This window comes from Mesoplodon densirostris, chromosome 10 (genome assembly GCF_025265405.1).
Source record: "Mesoplodon densirostris isolate mMesDen1 chromosome 10, mMesDen1 primary haplotype, whole genome shotgun sequence".
NCBI classification, from domain to species: Eukaryota; Metazoa; Chordata; class Mammalia; order Artiodactyla; family Ziphiidae; genus Mesoplodon; species Mesoplodon densirostris.
The window spans coordinates 83748028-83770285 of record NC_082670.1 but is presented as its reverse complement, the minus strand read 5'-3'; the positions used below and the strand labels follow the sequence as shown (position 1 = coordinate 83770285).

The following is a 22258-nucleotide window of genomic DNA, read 5'->3' as shown; positions in this document are numbered from 1 at the left end:
GTACACTCCTCAAACTAGGAGAATAAGTTCAGAGAATCTCAGTCCCCATCCCAGACCCAAATCAGGATCTGCATTGTAACAAGCTCCTGTGAGATTGCATAGACAGTAAAATTTGGGAAGCAGCCCCTAGAGGACATTGACATACCAGCGACTATTTACTGAATGTATCCTTTGCAACGGCTACTTAGCTGAGTGTTTTTACTGACATTATTCCAAATTAGACATCTCGACAAGTCTATTAGCAATTCTTCAAGGTACATATTTATTACCCCATTACACAGATGAGAAGATTGGAGGGAAGCTAGATTGGAAACTGCACGGAATATTCCCACCTCTCTTCCCAGTTCAACACAACTCCCACGACTTGGCCTACCTAGTGGTTTTTCAGGCAACAATCGTAGCTGTGCAGGGAGTTGGAATTTCAGGGGGAAATCTGAGCATCTGTTGCCGACATAGGCCTCTTTTTGCTAGTTTTAACACTTAGCTGATGAACCCGTTTCTCTCCAGATACTCCATCAAAAAAGGGTTCCATGGAAACACTCATTCTGGGAAATGCTGCAAATTACACAGCCTTCTTGAAGATTAATAGTGTAGAGCCACCTATTAAAGGCTTCATTCTATGACCTCGGTAAATAGACCTACTTAGGTTGGTTTAGCTCAGTTTTCCGTAAAGTTTATTTGACTCCAAATTGAGGTTGTGTAACAGCCATTAACATTCTGTGAAGGGTACTTTGGTTTAAAATGTGATGTTAATGACAAAGGGAGATTAAGAGAGAGGTTCAATTCATGGGTTGCTTTTTAAATGAGAGAGAAACAGACACACACACAGAGAGAGACAGAGATAGAGGGAGAAAGAGAGATTTCTCTCCTGTAGTATTCTTCGAAGTGGAAGTTTTCTCAAAATGAGGTATTAGCATGTGGGAAGAGCTAGGAACCAGCATGAGCTCCTGAACTACTAGGAAGAATGGTCCATTTCTCTATGCATTATTTAATATAACGTCCTCCCTAGAATCTTCTGTTCCATGCTGTAACTCAAGACAAAGACCTCTGATAAAATTACATAGGATGCTAACTCTGAAGCACAATGGGAAGATAAAGTGCCACATTAAATCATACTAACTTTAAAAAATGTCACCAAGGTCATGGGCTTGACACATGGGGGGCGTGGTATTGCAAAGTAGCAGGATAAAGCCATGCAAAAGACATTAATTACCCATCAGGGGGTTGCTGGGGAGAGGAAGCAGGAAGGCTCCTGCATTTGGCTACCAGAAGACATCTCTTTTCAAGGATTCTTTTCCTCTTGAGATGCAGGACTTCATTAAGAGCCTTCTGCTTGGGGTGCACTCCGGATAGTTCCAAGGGTAGATTTATCTGGATTCCTGGCACTGATGAAGAGCAGCTCCTGGTCCACAGAGCTTCTCAGGGTTCTGGCAAGTAACGCCCCCATTCTCTGGAGTTTTTATCAAGGACAGGCGTCCCTTTAATGCCAATCTAGGTTGATCACTGCCCGTGCAATTACAATGGAAATGACAGGATGGGGTTTCCCAGGTATTTTCTTTTCAGAAATAAAGAGTGGATTTGAGGTTGGTTATTTGGAAGTAGAGATGTCTTCCTGAAGCTCTTCTCTGTGAGGACACGGACACAATCACCTGAAATGCCTTTTGGATGGTGCATCTGCCATCAGTTTATACAAAGAGACATGAAAGCAGGCAGATTGCAAGTGCTACATGGGTTTTCCACTGAAGTCCATAGATATTTTTTTTCACATTTAAAAAAATATTCCTTTATTCAAATAGTTTTTCAGGTTGTATCACATTTGGCCAGGGTTTGTGAATACAGAGGACGGGCATCATCTAGAAGCCACACTGAAACTGACAAATGCGGATCATCACAGAGGAATATAAAGATTCTTAGGCTGTTGCCTAGCAGTGGAAACAACTTTGATCCCCATCACCTTTTCTGTGAGAAGGGCTTCTTCTATAAAATAGAAAATTTAATAACTTACAGACTTTTACCTCTTTACCCAAGCTCTTCCTCCTGGAAACATTAACAATTAATGATTTTGAGTCTGAAAGCTGCCACAGTTTATTTTTTTATTTTTAAAGGAAAATAGCTTTTGATGGGGTTTGTGAATATCCTTAAGGAGATTTTTTTTTTTTTTTTTAACTTGTGAGATGAAGCAGGATTTGTGGTTTTAAAGTAGTATCTTATTTGGGGTAAGATTTCAATTTTAGTTTTTTTCCCAGATTTTTCTTAGAAGTTTTTTTTTTCTTTTTCTTTTTAAAAAGGGGCATCCTTGAACCCTCTTAAGTTCTATGCAAAATTTTATGTTTCTGTGCATTTTTCTGGGGAGAAGGTCCAGTTTCTTCATGACCCACAACAATTTAAAATATACTGCCTTAGAGTGTAGAGATTATAAGTAAGAATCTATCAATTATTATTGTTATAAAGAAGGTTAAGGTCAATGTGGTACAGAACTTTCAGGACAAAATAGAAAAATCTGTTTTAACTTTTACATAATTGCCACCATTTAATACCATAAGAACAGTGATCATATTAATCAGGGATAATAAAGCTGAAACTCTTAGGAAAACTGCTTCATAATGACAGAGCATATTCAGAGTTATTTTAACTGGGATTCTTGGTCTTCTTGGTCTTTATGTCAATTATTATGAGACTAAACTTCGAGCAGTTCTACCTTGATTGTTTCGAGAATTTATAAGTTGCCCAAATAGCAGGCTCTTAGTTTGATTTACCTTCCAAACTCTGTTTTTACCTTATATTTCACAGTTCTTTTCAACTCAGGTTGCAAGGGATGGGAACTAAGTTTTAAAAACCACTTATAATTCAGAACATTTTCTTTTATTCCCTGTGATTTGGGAACTCAAAACCTTGGCTGTCTCTTTCCCTATGACTGACTGCTGTAGCCCACACTGAGAGATTCTGGTACCATGCTTATTTTGACAGAATGTGTTCAGTTTCTCTTTGCCCCCCGAATCACATCCTAACTCTACCTAACTCTTCCTTTAAGGAAGAGTCTGCTTTTCTTTCCAAGGGCACGAGGCCCCTCATATTTTCTTACCTAATCATGAAGAACAGATTTATAGTTACTTGTATGAAATCTTTTTTTCTTTTTTACCAGTCTACAGCATGGGCTCTCTAAACTGGTAAATACTACTTTTTTGATAGGAAAAGTCTGCCAAGAGGATAGCTGAACTCAGACATGTTTAGCTATCCAAAACATAATTGGAGGGCTTCCCTGGTGGCGCAGTGGTTGAGAGTCCGCCTGCCAATGCAGGCGACACGGGTTTGTGCCCCGGTCCGGGAGGATCCCACATGCTGCGGAGCGGCTGGGCCCGTGAGCCATGGACGCTGAGCCTGCGCATCCGGAGCCTGTTGCTCCGCAATGGGAGAGGCCACAACAGTGAGAGGCCCGCGTACCGCAAAAAAAAAAAAAAAAAAAAAAAAAAAAAACATAATTGGAAAGAGGAAATTACTGTACTGGATATATTCCCTCTCAGACATAATAATGATGAAACAATAGGGTTTATTAACAGCCTCAGTTCAAATGCTTAGCTTTAAGCACAACAAATATAGTTTTGAGTTTCACTCTACCTACTGAAAACACCCAAACGAGCATTCCAGGTTGGCAACATTTATTCTGCAATTTAAATTCAGAAAGTCAGAATTTCAGTGTGTATTAAAATCCATCGCCGTTCCTACTTCTCCTGAAGATTTTCATTGGTTCAGCTTCCTATCTCCACCGTATGAGGACTCAGGGTCACAAAAGGCACAAGGTTAAAAATATTCACTTTACTTATCCTGTTGGGTCCACTTGCTCCAAAGGATTGATTATACAGCAGCGCACAGAAATAAAGAGTATGGAAACCCTTCTGCAGCTTATAAGTTAATCACTATCCTTTGTATTTTTTGTACATGAGGAAAGGTACAAACTTGATAACCACAATACTGTTTGCTTGTCATTTCTAGTCTGCAAGGTAAAGTTTGGGTTGAAAATCCACAGTCCAAAGAAACCTCCCTCGCCAAAGCCATTCCCTCCAAAGAGGAAGGTAATGGCCAGGTCTGATAACAAGGAAGAGTTCTGAGCCTGTAGAGGTGAATTCAGGAGACCTGCCTCTCTGGGCCACGGCAGCAGCTCTTTTTAGTAAACGGTGCACTCACTGCTGCTGTCACTTGGCGTCAGCCCTCCAGTCATGAGCAAAATAAGGTCAACAAACCACCAAATCCCAAGTCCTCCAAGTGTCAAGAGCTTCCCTACTGCTGTGCCAGCGTGTCCCAGACGGAATCGATCTACTCCAAAACACCCCAGGAAGAAGGAGGAGAGCCACGTGCTTAGGAAGTGCTGTCCAGTACACTTTACACAAGGCTTATTCTCTCGTAGGAAGGGCCTAGGACTGGCATATTCGATTCCGTCCAGGGCGCGGCACTGGACAGAGGCGTGTTCCACATCGAACCACCAAACTTGAGACAGCCATAACCAAGTTCCTGGGATGCCGTTGCATTTCCAACATGGTCCGCTGGGTCTTCACACTCTATACATTCATCGGGTAGGTAAGAGCAAAGGATGACTGGAGAGTGGGGTCGCCACAGCCCCGGCTCGCAGAGCAGGGGGCGCCCTCCGGGTGGGTGGCGCCAGCGGATGTGGGCTCGGGCTCGGCGGTCGTGTTGTGCCAGTGGCTCCGAGAGACACAATGCAGCAGAAGGAGATTCCCCGTCAGCAAAGCCACCTGGCCGCAGAGAAGTAACTCACTCACCGGGCAACCACCCAACACCATCTTCCCAGGCCCGGTGGCGGAGACCCGGCCTCAACAGCAAACCCCGGCCAGCACCACTGACCCAAGCCCCGCCTGGTCAGGCCTCTCCAAGCAGCCCTCCATAGATATTTTTTTCACTGTGCCCTGTGAGCTCATTTCCCTATATTATTTGCTGCTATTTTGCCTGGTGTTCCCTCTGTCCAGAATGCCTTGGCCTCCATTTCTGCCTATTGAAATCTTACCCATTCTTCAAGGCCCCATGCAAAATTCTCCTCTTCAGAGAAGGGTTTCCTGATTACCTCCAGAGAAACAAATGCTACCCTTCTGTGGTTTCTTTGGACCTTTCGTATAGCATTGATCACATTTTGATTTCTACTGTCAAGTGCCCATGGCTATCTCCGAGGTTCACCTTTGAAAATGGGATTGGATTCTATATCTCACTTACCCACCAGTCACACTGAGCTCATAGCTGAGGTTCAGTAAATGCCAGATGAATTGTACCTCAACACTGCAAGAGACTGCAGTTGCAGGTAGGCAAAGTTTATCATTCAGCATCCTGATTTGGATGACCAGATGATATTCCCCTTACTTCTAGGCTTGTGCTTCTTTCTTTGTTTCCTGATCTGCTTCTAGACCAGTGTTTCCCAAATGCCAGTCGTTTGCATCACTCTCATGAGTCGTATCACATCTGTGGATCACTTATGCTTCCGCTTACTTAATATCTTTCTTTAAATTAATTCCTCTTTTCCTGACACACTAACTCATTTAAAAAGTAGACCATTTACCTCGAATTAAAAGTCTAGTATCACTTGCCTTTAATAGAAAATAAATATACATATGAATACAATGAGAATAAAACCTTATTGAATTCCTTCATTTGACAAATATTTTTTGAGCATTCACTCTGTACTGGGCACTGTGCTAGGAGCTGGGATACAGCAGTGAACAAGTCCCAGCTCTTTGGGCTTACACTCTATCAGGGAAAATGGAAAATGAACCGCCAAACAGTAAATATACCACAATAAAAGCTATAAGGCAAATGAAGCAGGGCAAAGAGATGGAGAGGAATTTGGGTACTATTTAGATAAAGAGGTCAGGAAGGGCCTCTCTGAGGAGGTGATATTTGAGCAGAGACCGGGAAGAGCAAATCAGGCAACTATATGGAAGCAGAGGCTTAAAGAGCCCAGGTAAGAGCAGACATCATGGTCCCGAGAAGGGAATCGCTCTTGGTGGTATCTCAAGGCCTCTGTGGAGGTGGATTTTATCTCAAGTCCTGGTGGAGGGGAGTGCGGCTGGAGGGTACTGAGGGAGGGAGGAGCACCAGGAAATGAGGTCAGAGACAGAAGCAAGAACAAGAACAAGCATGTCAAGCCTCATGGACTAAGGCAATGACTGATTCATAAAGGGACGGAGATTCTAGAACATGCTACTGTGCTCTGGGAAATAACGCCTTTCATTCAGTGAAGATCTGAGGGAAGTCTCCTTCGGCCTCCTAACTGGGACATCGTTCTTGGGTCATGACCAAACCCTGCAGTCAGCAGTCTTGTCTCCAAGAGATGGGGGCACTTCCGGGGACCCAAAGGGTTCATTGCCTTCTCTCTGGTTCCCTACACCCTTCATCCCTTTTGGACAGTGCCTGGCACACAGCAGACACACTTTTATCCTCGGTGGAAGGAAGGAAATGTGTATTGCTTCTGCCTTCCGGATTGTGTCTCTTTGCTTTGGATCCTGCTACTGACCCCACCCTGTCAGAGAGAGCAGGGAAGAGAAGTATCATCACCAAGGTCACTGCCCTTGACTTCTCCGTCTAAAGCAGAGGTTCTCAGTGAGGGCTGTCCACCAAAACCATGTGGAGAGTTTTGTCAAGATACTGATACTGCCTGGGTCTCAGCTGCAGAGGTTCGGGCTTAACTGGTCTGGTGTAAGACCTGGGCATCTGTGGTTTCAAAAGGTCCACAGGTGATTCTAATGTGCTTCAGGCTGAGAACCACTGCTTAAAGGGAAGTAAGCATTTTCACCTCCATTTTCACAGAAGGAGAAATCAAGAATTTCAATTTTCTAGGCTTGCATAAAAACTAGTATTTTGAAGTAATATAGATACATGGGTGGGCAGGAAATAGGAACACACTAGATGTGAGATTCCCTGTGCCAGGCATAGAATATTAAACAAGACTGTATGTAAAGTGCTTTGAAACGGACATGTATTTTGTCATAGTCAGTGACTGCAAAGATCTGGGAGAAGTGTTCAGATCAGAGGGAACGGCAAGTGCAAAGGCCCTGAGGCAGTATTGTATTGGAGGAATTGTGGACCAGGGGAGGATGGTAAGAAATGAAGTCAGAGATGTTAATTTGATTCATTCCCTATTTATTACCTCAGCAAATGAAGTCTTTTTTCTTTATAAAAATTAACCTCCTGCAAAAAGTCTCTTTATCATATGCTACTCTCCAGATACATTCTGCATAGCTGGAATGTCCTTCACCCTTTCTGGTTTACCATATCCTAGTCTAGATTCTCTATGTCCTTCAAAGTTCTATTCAGTTGCCACCACCTTCAGGAAGCCTTCCGTGATCATTCCAGGTGGACGCAATCTCGCTCCTCTGTAAAGCACCACAGCCTATTCCTTTACCCTTCTTTTTTTTTTTTTTTTTGCGGTATGCGGGCCTCTCACTGTTGTGGCCTCTCCCGTTGCGGAGCACAGGCTCCAGCCGCGCAGGCTCAGCGGCCACGGCTCACGGGCCCAGCCGCTCTGCAGCATCTTCCCAGACCGGGGCACAAACCCGTGTCCCCTGCATCGGCAGGTGGACTCTCAACCACTGCGCCACCAGGGAAGCCCTCCTTTACCCTTCTAATGGACAGTAGCTCTCTTTGTCTTATTTATCTCTCCAGCCTGTTATGTACCCCCTACCCCATGCCCCACTCGAAAGACTAGGTCCAGGTCTGAGCTCTCTGGAAGTCCCTTTCTCTTTGCTTAGTGCTAGCCCTGCATTATACACAAAACTAGGGCTCAAAAACGTTTATTGAAGAGTTAGCTATGTGCCTTCAATTCTCTTCAACAAGAACAGCAATCCAAACAACCTAAGCACATCTACACAGTAATTAAATCAACAAACAAAACTGTATTGGCTCTTGGACTCTGAGTGCATTCTTGACTTTCCGACAATGGTTTCTGATCATTCACCTTTGAAAGAACATACTGCAATTGAAACGAAACATATCAACCCAGACAGTTTCAGAAATGCCAAATCATTTGTTCACTAAGAAGGATCACGGTAGCCAGGAATGAAGACCACAAGGACATGAAATGCTATCAGTTTCATGTATTTGAACAGTCACTTGGGAGTAGTGCAGAAGAGAACAGAAGGTGGCGAGATGAAAAAAAGAGAACAGATAAAAAGCATTGTTGATATAGACAGTGGGTTGGCTTGCTGTGGTCAGCGGTGTGTGACTTTCTGTGGCCAAACTGATTTCTCCCATGCCTATGGATTCTCCCAGAAGGATTCCCTTTATGGTCAGGGACCCTAGTATTCAATGACTGACAAAACCAGTCTTGTTTAACCCAACCACTACTCTGAAGAATGGTCAGTCAGCATCGTCCCTTTATCACAAATGCTGAAATTGACCTGTGGCACTTGGAGGCACCATGGCCTTGGGAGTGAGGGTTCCAGCCTTGGGGCTGAATAGCTTGGGCTCCATTTCCAGCTCTGCCCACTTGCTGTGTGATCCTGAGCAATATTCAATGGTAATAATAATAATTCCTTCTTCATAGAGTTGTTTTGAGGGTGGGCCGAGTCCACATATGTAAAACACTTAGGACAGGACCACAGATACAGGTGGCATTCAGTACATGTTAACTCAGTATTCAGAGAGGTTAGGTCGCTTGTCCGAGGCTGGCAGGTGGTAGGGCTATGATTTGAATTTGGGTGTGTCTAAAGGAAAATACTTAGTAGTGATGGGCTAATGCAAATGGAGTTAGCAATGCACTTGAAAGTAGAGAATTGCTCTCATTTTGCTCCCATGCTCACCTGAGCATCACTGAATGGCCAGGGCATTTCCTTAGTACCTTCCTTTTCTTGTTTGTCCATGTTAGAGCCCTTTGCTGAGCAAGCAGGCCTCCAGGCCTGGGACAGAGCTAGAGTCCTCCATAAACAAGGCTGTGTGTGCAAGGTGAAGCGGTGTGTCTGTTCCCTCCTCCAGATATTTCGAATCAAGAATTCAGGAATTTCAAGGTGTGGGTATTCCAGACATTATAGAATAATATAGGTGAGATAAAACTTATCAATCAAAGATGAAGGTATGTCTCCTGATAAGTTTCCATTCTTCCATATCCCCTGTTCCATCTCTCTCATATAGAGAAGGAGGATGGACTTAGTGGGAGTGATTCTTTGGGTGATTCTTTGAGTTTCCTGTGATCTGGGACTTTGATTTTGATGAAATATATGCCACATGGTTCACAAAATCTCCGAAGATTCTGAAAGACCCTGGGACCACTGCTGCTGCACTTGTGAAATCATATTGTTTGCAGCCCTCCCTCCTCAATCTGCATCATGAAATCATTCCTTTCAGTATATGTGCATATTGTCACTCTTGCTGCATTGCACTGTGTTCATTCATTTCCCTATTTGTCTTCTTTTCTACATTATGAGTGCTCAAGGGCACAGAATGTATCCAGCATACAGCAATGATTAGAATCTCTGGCTTTGGCGTTGGGTATTCTCAGCTAGAGCCCTCTCCCTTCTGACCCTATTCAGATAAATGAAAATGTGTCTACAACCTCTGTGTTTGAGAGTAATTTTAACCTGGAATAGATTGGTGCCCCCGAAGTTGCAAAATATGATGTGAATGTGCACGTTTCTATGGAGAATCCAAAGCTTCATCAGATTCTCAAATTGGGTGGGGGGAGGAGGGAACAAGGTTCCAAAAGAAGTTAAGAATTTCTCCTGTAATTAAATAAATTAAGTTTATGAAGTAACTCTGGGTTCTTCACAGTACTTTTTTTCTATAATAAAGAAAAAGGGATGTTATATCCTTGATGTCTACATTAGGAGAGGCAGTTTTTACTTCCCTTTAATGCTTTTCCAGTACAGATTCACTTAGTGTATGATTTTTTTCTGTTTCTTAAAATATCTTTTCCTCCATGATCATCCACTGAGATCAAACTCAGGTTTGATCTCACCCTACTAAGCACTTGAAAGCACATGAACTCATTTAACCATTAGGATGATTCTCCAAGTAAACCTTACTATCCCCATTATACGGAAAAGGAAAATGAGACTTAGAGGTAAGATCAGTTCCAAAGCTTTCAATCTGTGCTGATAAACCCTATGCTATATTGTCCTCATCTTTGCTAGAGTCCTCAGTTTATGGGTACAAGCTTGTCTAGTTCACTGTTTGGTTCCTAAACCATCTGCGGCTAGAGATGTCAGAATTCTCCTTAAGCATTCAGTCAATACATATGTAGAAAGATCACTCTAAAGCCCACAGTTTATTTTTCCTTTGACTCAGGACGTTAACATCCTCCAACAAGTAGCTCTTGCTTTGATAAACAGACGTTGCAAGGCAGGTTAAATGACATCCCATATATAACACTTCAAAGCCTTCATGAATTTATATTACATTTTTAGGCAAAGAGAAAAAAGAATAATACATCAAGGATTCTAGTGAAAACATGACCTACAAGTAAAACAAGAGAAACGTTGCTTTCTAACACTTGGAAAGCCAAATGTGTACCAAATTGATATTTAAAGAGAAAGAAAAAATTGACAGAACATAAATAGAGCTAAGTGAGAGGCAGACTCTTCATGGCTTTTGGAACTCTGCTCTGAGTAGTTAAACTACAAAACTGAGTTATAGAGGGGAGTAAAGACCATGGTCTTTGGCATCAGGTAGAGATGGATTTGAAACTAGTTCAATTACAAAATGAAGGCAAAACTTCACTATCTTATAAGATTGTCAAGAGAAAACAATGTCAGCACTGTATAGGTCGTCACTAAGCATTAATATTCCTTCTTCCTTCTTTACAATTTCTCTTCTGATTTGGCATAAAACCAGCGTAACTGTTTGCAGTGGGTGGTTCTTTAAACATGAATTTGTCTCTGATAAAACTGATGTCCTAGGGATACAGGACGTTGCTGATGAGTCATGAGGAGCCCTGGCCCATTCTTTAGAACCATTCTAAGAATCCAAGTGATATTTCCAAAGCATGTTCATCCAGAAAGAAGACCAATCCAGTGTTAGATGTCTAAGCTAAGGAAAGACCAGGAAAGAGACACTCTGACATGGGGTGTCCTTTTCTAACCCATCCAAGATGGGCAGCTTGAGTTAGTACCATTTTCTGGGTGTCTTTCTAAATAGCCAATGCTTACTAAACTTTTATATCCTTTGAACAGCAAATCTAATTTCAGAAATTTTTGTTGAAGAAATAATTATTTTTAAAAAACTATGCTGGCTATGTATAAAGGATGCTGATGGCAGCACTGTTTATTTTAGTCCAATTAATTGCTGGACTAGTTGTTGATTGGAAACCAACTAATTGTTCACCTGTGGGAACTGGTTAAATAAGTTGTGGTCCATCTGTATAAGAGGGGGGCCTGTGGTCATGATGATGATAAGAAAATGTAATTTAAATGTTCACAGTGCATTAAGTTTAAGTTAGAAAACATTATGTTCAGGTTGACCCTATTTTGTGTGTGAAAATAGATTAATATGACTATAGTATATATTATATACACAAAATTTGGAAGATGAAAACACATATCATATGTCTTCTCATCTGTGTGCTTTTCTGAATTATCCAAATTCTCTACAACAATTTTTTGTTGGTTTGGTAATAAAAACAGAAGTCATTTAAAAAATCTCGGGCTTCCCTAGTGGCGCAGTGGTTGACAGTCCTCCTGCTGATGCAGCGGACATGGGTTCGTGCCCCGGTCCGGGAGGATCCCACATGCCGCGGAGCGGCTAGGCCCGTGAGCCATGGCCGCTGGGCCTGTGCGTCCGGAGCCTGTGCTCCGCGGCGGGAGAGGCCGCAACAGTGAGAGGCCCGCATACCGCAAAAAAGAAGAAAAAATAAAAATAAAAAATAAAAAATAAAAAATCTCTAAGACTGTGATCATTCACAATACACATTCTAGTGTCTCAATCTTCCCTTTACGTTTTCCCAGGCCAAAAGCACATGGATATGCCTCAATTTCTGCTAACAGGCAACCTGGGAAAAAGAACTCAACTATAATTCCATTCTTCCATTTAAGGAAACATTGTGTTCATTATTCATACTCAGATGACTAAGAGAGAGAAAAGAATGAGAGGGAAGAAGGAGAATGTGGTGATGTGAGGCTTCAAGATAATAATTAGAACCATCCCACTTAGCACTGGGACAGCACCTCACATCTTCAAAGCTGTACCAGATGTTATCTAATTAAGCAAAGCGAGGAGGACAATGACAAGAGTGGAGGATTTAATCTAAGAAGCATGAGGGGGCCTTTGGATACTGAGAGGCAGTAACAGGAGGGGCCAAGTGAGAAATTCAGTGCAAAGTCTGAGATATCAGAAGCTCAAAGAGGTTTTGAGGGCTGAAAGCAAAAATCATAAATGGAAAAGGTAGAGAAGGGGGAAAAAGGAATGATGAAACTAGTAGAAAGCTGCTGGAAAATTTAACACCACCATATTGTTTTTAGAACCCCACATCATTAATCCATTTAATTATGCCTTGTAAATATTTGAACGCAGAACGATTCCTGCGACCCTGCGACTCAGATAATTCCAAAAGCCTTAAACATTGGGCCTGCCAATCAGAATTACCGATGACATTTATCTCTGTTACAGGGAAAACATTAAACACACATCACAGACCCATGTTCTTGGGGGAAGCTTTAGAGCACTGCCGGCTCCTGCCCCATGACCCAATTTAAATGCACTGAGAAAACAAGCACATCAGAGGCTAGCAAAAGAGCAAGTCATCCTAAAAGCAGAAGGTTATTCATCAGGAGCTCAAGGAAATGCTAAAATAGAAAAATGCTCACGTGGGACTCTGCAGTTCTTGGTTGGTCCAATTCTTATTTTTTTAAAAATAAATTTATTTATTATATTTATTTATTTTTGGCTGTGTTGGGTCTTCATTGCTGCACGCGGGCAATCTCTAGTTGCTGGAGCGGGGGCTACTCTTTGTTGAGATGCGCGGGCTTCTCATTGCGGTGGCTTCTCTTGTTGCGGAGCGTGGGCTCTAGGCTCACGGGCTTCGGTAGTTGTGGCACGTGGGCTCAGTAGTTGTGGCTCGCGGGCTCTAGAGTGCAGGCTCAATAGTTGTGGTGCATGGGCTTAGTTGCTCCGCGGCATGTGGGATCTTCCCAGACCAGGGATCAAACCCGTGTCCCCTGCATTGGCAGGTGGATTCGTAACCACTGTGCCACCAGGGAAGCCCCCCCAATTCTTACTAACACTGGTTTACATTCTCACTCAATTACTGGTCCCCAGTGGTTTTATCCTACAATAAATATCAATTATTCCAATTTAATAAGATCTGTGATCTGTTCCCTCGAAGTTCTATCCAGGGTAGGAAGAGGAGAGGTAGATTTTGCAATGGGCCTTGAAGAGGGGAGGAAAATCCAGAAGTGGAAGTGGCAGAAGCCAAGGCCATGTGTGTGCTGAAAAGCCGAAAGCCAAAGGCAGGCATTATACTACGGTCCAGCAGTTACCATAAGCAGAGATTTCTTAAGAGTTTTGCTCCATTTTCCATGATTTTCCATGACTTACTCTGTCTCCTTCAGCATGTTTAAGGACAGGCAGTGATACACTACACATCCCCAAAACAGGCATCTCAACATCTGCTCTTTCTTTTTTTTTTCCCCAAAACATTCAAGCCTGCAGTTAAAATACACCTGCCAATGACCAAGTACGAGCTTCCTGGCCCAACGGTAATTCACATATGTCAGAAGTCAGATGAGAGAAAGTCCAATGCAGTAAATATACGTGTGTACTGTGATTATACCTGTATGCCTTATTGCCTTTTTTTTTTTTGGTTTTGTTTTTAGTGCTTTACTGATCAAAAAGAATCAGATTCCTAGCTCTCTGCTTGGGATATTGTTCACTGCATTTCAATATTTGACTTGAAACAGTGAGGGTGGTGAGAGTGGAGGCATGGTCAGCTTGTGTCATTGCAGTGGACACCAAGCACGTTCTGAGCATTTTCAGCCGTTTGTGAATTAAATATAAAGGGCTTAATGCCCTACATGGCATTGATTGAAAGGGGGCATTCAAAGGTCTCCACTGGTCATATCATGGTCTACTTTATCTGTCTTTTTTCCTCCTTCCCCCCCGCTTCCTCCCTCCCTCCCTCCCTTCCTTCCTTCTTTCCTTTCTTCCTTCCCTCCTTCCTTTGTCTATCTATGCATTCCTCTTATGCACAACCACTAAAGATCTGTGATGCTATAGATCACCAGAGAGGATTCTGCCTAAGCCTTCACTTTGCTTTGCCACTCATTTAACACTGGGTCTGCCTCTCTTCCATATATCCACTGGGAGCTGACTCTGAAGTATAAACTAATTTCATCATTTGTTTAAACAAAATGGCACTAGAAGATAAAAACCACAAAGCACATTCACAGAAATGGACACTGAAATGACTCCTGTGTGCTATATGGCTTTTGGGATCTGACCTAACATTCCTCTGTCTTCCCAGATGATTGACAGCTGGCCATAAGCCAAATGAAGGAGGTCAGGAGAACCAGTTGCTTTCACAACCTGTGTTTTAGTTTCCCAGGGCTGCCATAACAAATTGCCATTAACTGCGTGGCTTAAAATAACAGAAATTTATTCTGTCACAATTCTGAGGGCCAGAAATCAGAAGTCAGGTGCCAGCAGGGTTGTTTCCTTCTAGAGGCTCTGGGGGAGAGTCTATACCATGTCTCTCCCCTAGCTTCTGGTGGCTGTTGGTAATTCTTAGCATTCCTTGGTTTGTAGAGGTATCATTTCAATCTCAGCCTCTGTCTTCACATGGCCTTCCCCTGTGTCTCTGTGTGCTCTCTTTTTCTGTACTTATAAGGACACTTGTCATTGGATTTAGGGCCCACCCTAAATCTAGAATGTTCTCATCTCAAGACCCTTAACTTAATTACATCTGCAACGACCTTGTTTCCAAATAAGTCACATTCACAAGTACTGAGGGTTCAGACTTGCACATATTTTGGGGGGGGCGCTATTCAACCCACTACGCCTATCCTTGTTCTATTCTCCATTGCACCCTCACATTACCAGCGTTGAGAAAAAAATCAAAAGTAAGTCCTATGACATGCACAGAGATATATCGAAGGACACAACGTTCAGTCTTCTTTGGAAGAAAAGATTGGAAACATCCTAAATGTCCATCAACAGGAAACACGGTTGAATGAGTTTGGTTCATCTGCCCAATGGAATACCAGGAAGCTACTAAAAAGAACAAAGTAGGATTTTTATAAACTGAAATGAAAATATCCCCAAAATATGTTGTAAAGAGAATTAAGCAAATTATAGAACAAAATATATGTCACAAACCCATTCTAAAAAGCAAACTATAAACAACAAACCCACACAATCCTCCTTTGGGGGAAATGCTCTGTTCCCATACCAGTTATGTGATTCTGAGGAGAAGGGCTGCCAATCACAGCCTCTTGATCTCCTTTCCCTGCCATAAAGAGTAATCAGATCTAGACAATTATAGTATCTGATGCTGTTGACCATGGTGACAGGGATGGAGGTTGGCTGAAAACCAAGGTAGGCTAGTCAGAAGCCTTCTAAGGATTTAAAAAATTTTTTATTTTGAGGAGATAAAGTCTCTTGCCTCTTGGGCCCTATATTAGGTCTCTCCAGCTGCTAGAACAAATTAGCACAAACTCGGTGGCTTAAAAGAACACAAGTGTATTATCTTATCACTATGTAGATCAGAAATATGACATAAGTCTCAAAGTGTCCGTAGAGCTGTGTTCCCTTCTGGAGGATCTGAGGCGGGCCAGGGGAGATCCATTTCCTTGCCTTTTCCAGCTTCCAGAGGCATCCACTTCCTTGGCTCTCAGCCCCACTCTTCCATCTTCAAAGGTCAGTTGATGAACAACTTTAATTCCATCTGCAATTTTAATTCTCCTTTGCCGTGTTAAGACAACATATTTACAGGTTCTGGGGATTAGGATGTCCACATTTTTGCAGGGAGATGGGGCATTATTTTGTCTTGAATCTAGAGCAAATCCAGGTCTGCAGATAGCTATCCTCCCCAACACCTGGGGAAAGATAAGTGAGGGGGGCAAATGAGGCAGACGTACAGAAAGAGGACACGCGCGCGCGCGCGAGAGAGAGAGAGAGAGAGAGAGAGGTGAGTGAAAGACTAGCCTGTTGGACACCCTGGATCTGGCCATTCTTGAAGCTAATTCACCTCAATTAAGTATGATTATGGAAGCCAAGAGATTTCTCCTATTTCTCAAAAATTTTTTGAATTGGGCTGGTCTCATTTACACTTTAAAGAGTCCTAATTACTCTTGTGTGTGTGTTAATCATATATGTTCACATATGTCTAGAAAAATAGCACAGAATAGAATTGAAGTGGTTGGTATGTGGTAGCTTTTATTTTTTTCTGGCCGTGCTGCACGGCATGCAGGATCCTAGTTCCCTGACCAGCGACTGAACCCATGCCCTCTGCAGTGGAAGTGCAGAGTCTTAACCACTGGACTGCCAGGGAAGTCCCAGGAGCTTTCATTTTTTACTTAATCTATCTGTATTATTTGAATATTGTACAATGGGCATCTATTACTTTTGTGATTTTAAAAGTGAAGTAAAAATACGAGACTGTAACATAAAAAGTAAGTTCATCCAGGGCTCCAAGGCCTAGTTAAAGAGCAAAATCCTCATACGTTTCTCTTTCATCTGGTGCTTTTAAACAGTACCTGAGTCCATTCGAGAGCCCATAATTACAAGTTATTTCTTAGGCCCTGATAATATGCTTTATCCTTTAAGAAAAGCTATTTAGATGGGACCACAGATGATAAAAGGGCTATGCTCGGAGCACAAACAAAGAACTTACTGGCTCATTTTTGGAGGCCTGACATGTCCCTGCCCAGGTCCACATGGCAGGCCTTGAAAACACAAGTCTGTCCTAGTTCTCTTTCTTGCCTCCTTGGACTATAAACACGTGCATTATAGGAATCCAAGTGAAAAGAAAAGGAGCAGAAACAAATGCCTGCATTCCCCTTAGCAAAACAAAGGGACAAAAGCAGCCTCTATGCCAGCTGCATTAAAAAATGGGAACAGAATAGTTTGTTAAAATGTCACAGTTAAGAGATCTGAAGAATTCTCCTGCTGGACCCAGCACAGTGGGAGTTAGTATGCTGGATCCAAATTCCCTGGTCTTCTTGTTAGAGCCTGATAGACAGAGAATCCTACACACCGGGGGGCAGTTCAGTGGCCCTTCCTTAGAAGAGACCCTCTGAGCACCCTAGCCAGTGAGCAGAGGCATCAGGATTCAAATCTGGGCCTTTCTGGCACCAGGATCTACGGTTCTCAATACCCAGTGGGCATAAGAATCACTTAGGAACCTTAGGAACCACACAGATTCTCAGGCTCCATCTTCCAAAGATTTGGAATCTAGAGATCTGGGGCTAGGTCCAAGACTCTCCATTCCAACAGGCACCTCACACAATCGGATGCAGGAAAAATACACACACAACATAGGACAAATTCCCTCTCTCTCTCTCTTTCTTTTTCTTTCTGTTGCACCTCCTTCCTTTTAACTTCTTTAAGGTATCTCAGACTCTGAAAAGCAGAGGTTGCAGGATTCCTTGTACACATTTCTGGCAGCCACTCTTTTCTCACATCCCAGAGGAGAAAGAACTGCGATTGGAAGGTATTTCAATGAGTAACTATTATTGACCAAAAGTTTAAAAAAACAGTGAATCTCATACTCCATCACAAGGAGAGTAAACAAAATTCACAATCCTCTAGAGAGAAGAAATCAATTTTTCAAATATGTTAAATTCAACATGCTGTAGGTACTTATTCAAATTTCAGGGCAAGAAAGAATCAAACCCCATTGATCAAATCTTTATGGACTCATGTCAAGAAACTGCAGTGGGCTGCATAATTTCAAAACCCTCCGTTTTCTGCTGAGATATCCTAGTCCTTATAAGATAGCTCCTCCGTATTTCTGCTTCGGTTAGCTGGAGGGCTGGCTGTTCAGAATGCTATCACCTCCTTTAATCCAGACATTGAAAATGGCAGTCAGGGGCTTCCTGGTGGCGCAGTGGTTGAGGGTCCGCCTGCCAATGCAGGGGACATGGGTTCGTGCCCCGGTCCGGGAAGATCCCACATGCCGCGGAGCAGCTGGGCCCGTGAGCCATGGCCGCTGAGCCTGCGCATCCAGAGCCTGTGCTCCACAACGGGAGAGGCCACAACAGTGAGAGGCCCGCGTACCGCAAAAAAAAAAAAAAAAAAAAAAAAATGGCAGTCAGGTGTTGCCGTCTATGACGGAGCTGCACTTGACCTTATTAAGTACTAAGTAAGTCAAAGCAGAACATTGTTTTTACTTTCCCATTATTCCTTCCATTCAAAATTGTCTGTTGAAATTAAAGAATGGAAAGTACCAGAATGAAGCCATAGGTGATCTGGGTTTGATTTTAGGTCTTGCCTCTTTTGGCTTTCCTACCCCCAGCATATCTGAGTCACTTTACTCAGCTCTGTGCCCCTCACACCCTCACTCCATAGCACTTACTATCTTCTAATTACTGTATAATTTACTTATTTACTATAGCTACTGTTTATGTCAATCGCTCCCTCAAGAATGGAAGCTCCAGGAAGTTGGAAATTTTTGTCAGTTTTGTGCATAGCATAATGTCTGGAACATATAAATGCTCATAAGTGAGGGAAGGAAGGAGGAGTCTATAGTAGGAAAGAAGAAAACACTCATGGGAAGCAGCAAACAGAATGTGTCTTGATGGTGATAGATGTGTGTTGTTCAATATGGTAGCCACTAGCCACATGAGGCTATGGAGAACTGGAGAGGCAGCTAGTCTGAATTGAGGCTGGCTCTTGAAGACTTAGAGCAAGAAAGAATATAAAAGATCTCAGTAATTTTCTATATTGATTATATGTTGAAATGATAATACTTTTGATATATTGAGTTGACTTACTAAAATTCATCTCACCAATCTTTTTTTACTTTAACTTGCTCCTAGAAAATTTAAAATGACATATGTGACTCATATTCATGGATCACACTATATTTCTATAGGTTAGTGTGATGTTGGAGTTTCTGAATCCCATCATTTCCTTTTCTTTATTTTTCTGCTATGCTTATTATTATTATTATTATTTTTGCGGTACACGGGCCTCTCATTGCTGTGGCCTCGCCCACTGTGGAGCACAGGCTCCGGACGCGCAGGCTCAGCTGCCATGGCCCACGGGCCCAGCCGCTCCGCGGCACGTGGGATCTTCCCAGACCAGGGCACGAACCCACATCCCCTGCATCAGCAGGCAGACTCTCAACCGCTGCGCCACCAGGGAAGCCCTATGCTTATTTTTTGAACTAATTTTAGACTGATAGAAAAATTGCAAAAAATAGCATAAAGAGTTCATGTATATCCTTCCTCCACTTTCCCCTAATGTTAATATCTGAATATTTTTAACTAAACTATAGACCTTATTCAAATTGCAACTGTTTTCCTCTTAATGCCCCTTTTCTGTTCCAAGACACGATCCAGGATCCCACACTGCATTTAATTATTATGCCTCTTTAGTCTCCTTCAATTGGGGACAGTTCCTAGTTTCTCCCGGTCTTATGACTGTAGCACTTCTGGTAATTACTAGTCAATTATTTCACAGAACGCCTCATTCTGGGTTTGCCTACTTTTTCCTCATGATTAGACTGAAGCTGTGCATTTGTACCAAGAAGGCCACAGAAGCAATTTTGTGATCCCAGTGCATCTTATCATGGGGTCCATGATGTCAATGCTATCTTATTTCTGGTGATGTTAACCTTGGTTAAGGTGGTGTCTGCTGGGTTTCTCCACTGTGAAGTTTAGTATTTTGTAATTTATAAATATCTTTTATAAGTATCTTAGGAGAGATATTTGAAATTATGCAAATATCCAGGTTCTCCTCAAACTTTCCTGGACTGTTTTTAGCATCTGTCAGGGAGGATCCCATCATTTCTGAGGTGGGTCTTCTTAGACCTGAGTGACAGTGGCTGTTTCTCCATTCCTCTTGCACTGTGGTGTTTTTATACCCTGTCCACTTCATCATCGATGGCACCTGCCTGGCACTACTGGTATTTCAGCTTGCAGCCTCCTTGAAATGGGCCCATTATCTATGAAGCCAAGGATCTCATAGCCCAGTGCTCGTGAACTGTCATATGTAACAGAGTAGCTTACTTAGAATCTCAGTCATTGCACATGATTCTCTTAAACATTAAATGGGTTCTACAACAGCAACTCCTAATACAAATCCCAGTCCTCTCTTATTCTTGGGAGATGTTTATTTGACTGCCTCAGAAGAGCTCAAGTTCATCCATGTTGTCTTATCCCCCCTATCTTGGTCACTATTTAGATTCTGTACTTTCTCTTCAGAGAGTAGGGGAAGGGAGGAAGCAAAGCTGTAAAGCCTAGTGCTTTTTCATGGGTGAGGTGTTGGGGCATAGGACTGGGACCTTCACTCATTAGTAAATTTTGTCTGGCCATATACTTATGAACTGTCTATTTACAATCAAGGAAAATGGAGCACGATTAAGACACACCTCCAATTTATAATCTGGCAATTACTTGGCCACCCAAGATAAAATGACAGGAGACATCCTTGACCCCTTCTTCCCCCTCCACTTGCATTTGACCAACGCTTCTGTCACATCAGACACTTAATAGTCCTTAGATCTTTATCCACCTCTCTCAGCATCGCCACTAAGTCAGGCCAGCAGAGTTAGTACTCAATATAACACACTGATTAATGAATGGACAACATAGATTTGAGTGTGTTAACCCATAGAACATCATTTCCATCCTCATCAAAGATGGATCCACAAAATGGAAAGTGTATGGGTCTGAGGCAGCATGGAAGCTTTTAATTTTTATTTTTAAATGATCCTTTTAAGAGATATAGCTCTTCTTTTGCAGCTGGAATGAAAATTCACTAATATCTAACTCAAGATTTCCAAAGTATGTTCTGGGGAAGTCTAGTTATGTGATGTTAATAGATGTTATATTTTAAAACAAGGTTCTATGATCAAATGAGTTAGGGAGATGCTGGGTTAACAGAGATAAACAGATGTACACAGTGTACTATTCCAATGTGCACTGTGAAGGGGGCCAGTAAATGGTGTTTCTCAAGATTTAAATTTTTTCCCCAAGTCTTTCATTATTATTTATTTATTTTTCTAGCATTATTGAGATATAATTGATACATAACATTGTGTAAATTTAAGATGTACAGCATGATGATTTGATACAGGTATATATTGCAAAATGATTAGCACAATAACATTAGTTAACACCTCCATCACCTCACATAATTACCTTTTTTGTGTGTGTGTGGTGAGAATATTTAAGATCTTAGCAACTTTGACGTATAGAATGCAGTACTGTTGACTATAGTCACCATGCTGTCCATTAGATCCCCAGAACCCACTAATCTTACAACTGCAAGTTTGTATCCTTTGGCCAGCATCTCCCCATTTACCTGACCCCCCTGCCCAGGCAACCACCCTCCTACTCTCTGTTTCTGAGTTTGGCCTTTTTAGATTCCACACTTAAGTGAGATCATATAGTATCTTTCTTTCTCTGTCTGATTTATTTCCCTTAGCATAATGCCCTCAAGGTCCACCCATATTGTTGCAAATGGCAAGACTTCTTTCTTTTTTATGGCTGAATAATATTCCATTGCACATATATTTATACATACATATCAATATATATATGTGATATATAAATATATGTGCACATATACATGAACGTGATATACATATTTTTTTTCTTTATCCATTCATTTGTTGATGTTCCCATGTCTTGGCTATTGTGAGTAATGGGGCAATGAACATGGAGGGACAGCTATTTCTTTGAGACAGTGTGAATCCTTCTTTGAAGCGCATTTCATAGGGCTAATGTTTCTCAAAAATCCCTTGGGGTATCATTGGCCAAACTTATCTACCTAGTGAGGCAAAGAGGCTTTTCTAAAAATATTTCAGAAGGGACATTCGGGGAATTTCGCAGCATGCAACTGGCAAATACTTGCGTTGGGGGCACATTGCTGAGAAGTAGGAATTGCAAACTTGGAAAGATGCATGTCTCCTCCATCAGCCACCTCAGGCCTGTCCCACTGCCTCCTCAGGGTACTGGGGCCCATGTCCAGCCAACAATTCCTTTCACAGATTTGCTCTACAAGGCTCAGTCAGGAAGAGGAAAAAACACAGATGGAAGGAGGGAGGGAGGAAAGGAGGAAGCGAGAAAGGGAGGGAGGGAGGAAGGAAGGAGGTAAGGAAGGGAGGGAG

General features: G+C 42.3%; 1 protein-coding gene and 1 pseudogene across 2 annotated transcripts in view; both read right to left on the bottom strand.

The window, feature by feature from the left end:
• SYNPR (synaptoporin) overlaps window positions 1-22258 on the bottom strand; it is a 288928-nt gene that overhangs the window by 63401 nt on the left and 203269 nt on the right. The window lies entirely within an intron of this gene.
• LOC132497728 (TM2 domain-containing protein 2-like) lies at window positions 4163-4796 on the bottom strand (annotated as a pseudogene).